Raw genomic sequence first — 6,649 nt, 5'->3', positions numbered from 1 at the left:
ATATGCACTTAGACATAATGGTTTTGCTTTGGTGTTTTGTAAATTATCTTAGTGTGTAGTGTGTTATTTGTCATTCATATACGTATTTAGCACTTAATATCAGGTGAAACAGGCTGTAATGATGTACAGTAATATAGCTAAAGAATAAAAGTCTCAAGATGATGATAAAATTTTTGTCTGCTGCATGCAACACTTGGTGCCTGGTGGAAGTTTTATGTCTCTACTTGCAGCCAAGTTCTTGTTTTGTCTTTAATATGCAACTACTGTGATAAATACAGTTAAACCAGAGACAGTTTGACAGCCAGTATTGTATGCCTTCAATAAAACACATAGTGCATGTAATTTTCTTAGATTTGACTATTTTCATTGAAGACAATAATAGATATTCTTAGTTATACTATGTTATCCATGAGGCTCTTGTATATAGTTAAATCCGTTACATTTCATGTGAATGTTTGGTCATTTTGAATAACTTCAACATTAAAAAATGCTGTATGTATCCATAGATTTTTCATGCATGTAACAGCAACAGTCTAAGACAGTATACTCCATGTTTAGACTTCACCACTGGTCCAAGCAATATCTGTGGGTCTTGGGCACGCTGTCTAGACCCTCTCTCACCTTACCATCAATTTTGACACCATGAGCACACTAGTTCCAGTGATAGTGGTGATAAGTGATCAAACTTTTACTTCCAACGTAGTCTCTGTCCATACACATGTTTTTGGGTATTGTTCCCTTCACTCTTTCAATTGGCCTTGTAGAATACATCTAGTTTACAGTGGCAGTTGCAAACCTGAGTAACTGTCTAGTCAATTCTTTTCACAGCATTTCATCCAGGTTGAGGCTTCTTCTGTCTTTGGGTTTCCTAAATCATTTGAATTGTGTGGGAGGTATGTCATCAATTTTCAAAAATCCTTTTATTATATGGCGTTCTTACTGTACCTCAGTTTGATTTTGGCAGCCATTATGCCTTTTTGTTTGCTTCATGATAAAGCCCTCAGCCTTTAGCCGAAGAACCCTCTGGTGCACGAGACTTCAGGACTGTCTCCTCTGCCAGCCTATTTCTTTGACCGGGTCGTTCTGCATGCATAGGTGTTACTCTTTGTCAGTTTGCCTTGATGTAAATGTGGTATATGTGTTTGTGGAGGAGACACGGATAAATCTTGCTCAATTTCTTTTTTTATTCCTTAACATAAAGTATATTGTGCTTTGGATTTCTTTCACTTGACTGAGAAATGGGTCGCTTTGACTAAAATAAAAAAAAGGGCGTTTAAAGTAGAGAATATTGTAGTTTTGTCAAATGAAATGACAACTTACTGTATATAATTTCAGAAGTTTTTCCTTTGGTCATCACGTAATTCATATAAATTAATGTCAGCCGTCATTTTGATTTTTCATGTTTTTTGCAGAGAAATAATAAGACAGAAAAGTATTATAGCTCGGCAGGAGAACGACATACTTCAGCTGAGGACTTTGAGCACACGTCTGATTGCCATGCAGGAAAAGGTGAGCTGTTCTGTGAGAATTATTTGTACTGTATGACTTTGCAACATAGGATAACTATATCTAGAAACAATTACAAACCATTAATTTGCAAAAAACCTGGCTTCATGGCCAAAGAGTAAAAATACTACAGAACTCAAGTATATGAAAGAAAAGTAGTTGGCTTAGTAAATGAGTCATCTGCACCAAGGAGTAAACCTCTCAGTCTTCTGAAATTAATTTTTCTTCACTGGTATGGTAGTAAATGACACTTTTCCATGAATCTGTTGAAGTTTGCACACCTTTTTCTGATTACTTACCTATCTGCTATTGAAATAGTACCTGGTTTGTGCTGTTTCATGATCTGTAAGTACTGTACTTATCATGTAAAGTTTTTCTGTTTATACCTATAGTAAAGGTGTTCTGAATCTGAGGTCATCTACAGTGGCACAGTCAGCTTAGTAAGTTTGGCTCAGCTGATTGTATTCTGACCTTGTTTTCTTAGCATACATTTAATTATTCAAGGTACAGGAATAATAATTCATTTAGCTATTTTAATTTAGTCAAGTTGTAATAACTGTTGTATAGCCTATCATTTGCACATTGACTTCCATTGTTACCTCAAGTTAATTCTTTTCGTAGGCTTCAAAAGCTTTCTCTTCTGCATTCAGAGAAAGTAACCAACTTTATAAGCTTGGCTTTCATATCTGACATACCGTTGTTGAGCTACGTTGCTTTCTGCTGTTGTTTCTTCGTCCATTTCCTTCTATCTCTTTCCACATAGCTGTTCATCATCTTCAGTTTTACATGGTTCTTATGAGAAAATCCATTGGTTTAAGCCTATGGGAGCTCATAAATGGAACTTGATGGAGTCACCTGTACTTGATGATATGTAAAAAACAAAATGTTAACATATACATGGAATGTGATGGTAAAATATGTACAATACTTTAGAGAAGACATAAATGAAACAAGAACAGAATTTTGTCAGACAATGCCTTGCAGTATGGCAAATAGTTTTTATATATGGTCTGTGAAATTGTTTTTATTTTCAGGCGTTAGTAATTGACAATTTAGTTTTAGTGGTTGTAGATGTTGGATGGATAACATGAGCAGATACTATTCTTTTAGCTTATTTCATAAGAATAAGAAATATTAATTTCATATAGGATTTTAACCCTAGAATTCTGATTCATACATTTTAAATAAAATGCATATACAGTACGGCAGTATCATGAGTCTCATTATGCAGAATAATTGTAACTTTTCATGATTTTGTTCTCCTTAGTTAACATCTCAGAGTCCTGAGGTAAATGCAGACAGAAACACTTTACTGCTGGTGGACAGGTCACTCAAACAGTCAGACATCGGAATCAGGAATGCCAGACAGAAGACAGTCACGTCGAGAGACCGACTCGGGATTGGGAGTCCAATACTCCGTCCAGTGACAGAGACTATTGGTCTACTGTTATGCTTCTGCAAACGGAAAACGACTGTCTCCGAGAAGAAGTCAGACGCGTCTTCAAGAGATCACTCACGGAGTGCATTGTTGAGTTTTATCCTAAATATTTTTACTTATATAGTGTTCTTGAAGCAGACATCGTTTCGTTAGATCCCCCACAGGATATTACCGTCAGTGCACCTCATGGTGCACTGTAGGCATTACTTTGGTTCTTTTTGCAGTGTCCTTAAGCCCCTAGCTGCAACCCCTTTAATTTCTTTTACTGTACCTATTTTTCATATTCTCTTTCTTCCTCTTACTTTCCACCCCTAACATTTTTTAATAGTGCAGCTGGAGGTTTTCTCTGTTACACCTTTCAAAACCTTTTACTCTCAATTTCTGTTTCAGCACTGAATGACCTCATAGGCCCCAGTGCCTGGCATCTGGCCTAAATTCTATATTCTTTTCTGTTCTACATCAGATGTTATATGTGTTTGTATGAAAAAGATGTAACATAGCCTTGCTAGGTATTTCACATGGTACTTTGGAGGGTAGACCTTCCAAGGTGACAGAGGAAAGCACTTTAAGTTTCAGGTGGATTAGGAATACCTTTCAGGCTCAGGTGTGTCACAGCAACCCACTTTCAAGTTGCTATTGTTATTCCCAACCATTGTTTACGATGTGTTCTGTCCCATTCATTTCTTTATCAGTGTATTTTGTACTAGTCTTCCTTTGAATTGATGTGGTTATTTTACATGAATTATTATTGCCAGGGTTCATGTTTTTTATATTCTAGTGAATATTACCATGCTTCTATTTTTGTATCTTTTGCCAAGGGCTTAATATTAAATGCCCTATGCCAAGACTTTGATACAGAGACAGTTCAGCCATCCTAATGTTTAGTAATATTGTCGTACATTTATGTCATATCACTTTCTTATGCTTCTTGTATGTTGTACTTTACATATTTCTGTACTGTCACTGGACAGGAATTTTTTCTTGAGTAAGGGTGTCGGATATAATATAATTGAATTCTAAGTTGCTGTATGGTAAAATTTTTTGGTCAGACATTCACTTGTGCATTTGTTCACATAAAACACAACCTTTCAGTTAGATTGTTCTGAGTATTGTTATTAAATTGTAGTATTACATTTTTAGATAGTCATTCATTTGGTCAGGTTATTTTTTTTTTTTTTTTTATAATTTGCATTTTTAGGTTATGGAAATTTTACACATTTATCACAAATTATCATGTCGCTTTCAGGGAGTTGCAAAATCAACTAACAAGAGCTTATGCAGACCCAGACAGTGAACGCCGTTCTCGTTCACGCCTGTCGGGTTGTCATCCTCTAAGCTGTCAGGGTCTGCACCAAATCTGGATTTTTGTTGAACGCCATTTAAGAGGAACCATTCCAGAAAAATTAGTGCCTGCAAAAGCAGGTATCCAACCAAGGAGAAAGGTGAAGTCGATTCTGCTTTTATGAAGAAAAACTAGTTCTCGTGACATCCAAGGCTGGTTCTCCCTCATTCAGATAGACAAGATAATCAGGAATCAAAGTGTGATAGGAGTATTCCTCCTTTATCAAATGCAAAACGTCTTCCTGCCAACAACAGAACCATAAAAATAATGTTGGAATTTACAACTCAAACCAGCACGTACATGAAACTCTCGTGGGCCAAGTCGTGAAACTACAGCACCAAGCATAACCAGAAATGTGTCTCTATCTCCTGAACCTATTCCTGTGTGTCACTCTGCTTTTCCATCTGTTGAATTATTGAACAGTAATTCCCACTCTCTAAAGGGTGATGTTTCTGAACAGAATGACATCTTACATGAAAATCAGAGATGCCATGGTAATGCTGGTCAAAATTCTGTCAGAGATAGACAAGCTACTCTCCACAGTAAAACTTCTGAATCAAAACAAAGAAAGTGTAAAACATAATATGCCGTCATTCCTGCTACTGAGCTTATCAGTGTTAATGACGACTTGGCTATTGTCATTAGTGATATTAAACATAAACCGGGCCAAGTTTTGATGATCCAGTTTATCCATCTTTTAGCACAGTCAGTGAAGATAGTCAGAATGATGTCTAGTCTTACAGAGACAGTGAGTTTCTCCAAGGAATCCCATTTGAAAGATTCGTGAGGAGCATGACGCTACAGAGGGGAAAAGGAATTCAAACAAGGAAATGATTCACTCTCTTGATGGGATACAGAATCCAACAATGGAGTCAACAAGAGTACAGGAAGTCTCACCCTCCTGTAAATACCAGAAGCAGTACTGATATCTCATATGTCACCATAAAGGGGACCAGTACGTTGAAATCGGTAGGTTTAGATAATGTTGAAGAGCTTCAGTTAATTGAAAAACTGAGGCATGCAAGATTTATAAGATATGCTCGCAAGATTTGTAAGATGTGTTCACCCTAAGTGGCTGCTACCATATTGAGACCTTACAGTACCACTGGAACTGATTGCTTTGTCATAGAAGGGCAATTTACTTTTAAAATCTAAATATATGGTAATAAGCTAAATTTTTTGTTATGTTACATTGCCATTTTCTTTATTTACATTTTAATGTTTTTAGCTCTGTAATTGGTGCATTGTAAGAAACTAACCTGAATATTTAGTGAAAATCATTTTTACTGCCTGTGATTGTTTAATTTTAATATTATTCCTATGGTGGCATACATAATGTACTTTAATTTAGTCCATATGGTAGCATAATGTACGATACAGTGTTCAAAGCTAGAATGATATATGTACAGTGTTTTAGAGTGGTATGTAGTTTATAATCATCCGGTGACTTCCATTAGTCTTATAGCAAGAAACTTTGTAAATCTATATTTTATGAGAAATATTTTGTATATTTGTGAAACAAGAAGGACACTGAGTTTCTGTGGACTTGGTAGATGTTGAAAAGCTTTTTAATATATTAATGAGAATGAAATATAACAATTATTTTTGGACTAATATGTATATAAAATCTAAAGGTAACACCCCAAAACTGTCACAAACTTATTCACCTGTAATAAAATTAATTCAATAAGAATTACTTTGCTTTTAATCATAAAATCCCTTTCAAGGGCCTTGCAATCTTTATTAAGGTTATATTTCCTAATGTATAGTGTACATCTTAAGGTGCTCTACTGTTTCTGAAAATATGTTTGCCATAGTGAGAAATCTGCATTCCATTTTGAATGTACTTCATGGTTACATTTTTTTCTTATATTTTCCAAGTGGAAGCTATAGTATACACACAACCATTATATATTTTTCTTTTTCAAGAAATGTTTTGTAACAAGGTGTGGTATGAGATATCCAAATGGGAAAAGTAGTTGTGTGGTTAAGTAAGCATAAAATAAGTTGGTAAGTAACCCACAAAGTGTACATTACATATCTGCCACCTTTTTAATATTACTGTTGTGACCACAGAGTTGTGGTCATGAATTTCATGAAACAAAGGAAATGTAGGTTTGTGGTTGTGTATTAAATTTGGCTAAATGCTGTACGAATATACAGATGTGGAGATTCTAATGAACAGTATGCAAGAGGAATATTACCAAAGTTTTTGTATACTCCTGGTGTGATTTGGAAGCGGTGATCCTATGGTTGACGCTGTATTGTTATTGGGAAGGAAAATAGGACGTCCTCTGGCTCCCTTGACATATGGCTTTTTTTTATACATCTTATCACTAAGACATGTAAAAGGGATTAAATGC

General features: G+C 35.5%; 1 long non-coding RNA gene across 1 annotated transcript; it reads left to right on the top strand.

Moving 5' to 3' along the window:
• Positions 1-258: 258 nt before the first annotated feature.
• Positions 259-5,979, top strand: LOC136848265 (uncharacterized). Its single transcript, XR_010856007.1, has 3 exons — positions 259-1,509; positions 2,774-3,026; positions 4,191-5,979. It is a non-coding gene; the product is annotated as an uncharacterized lncRNA (long non-coding RNA).
• Positions 5,980-6,649: the final 670 nt, after the last annotated feature.

This window comes from Macrobrachium rosenbergii, chromosome 1, assembly GCF_040412425.1.
Source record: "Macrobrachium rosenbergii isolate ZJJX-2024 chromosome 1, ASM4041242v1, whole genome shotgun sequence".
Lineage (NCBI taxonomy): Eukaryota > Metazoa > Arthropoda > Malacostraca > Decapoda > Palaemonidae > Macrobrachium > Macrobrachium rosenbergii.
The sequence above is the reverse complement of the archived record's forward strand: the minus strand, read 5'-3'. Positions and strand labels throughout refer to the sequence as shown.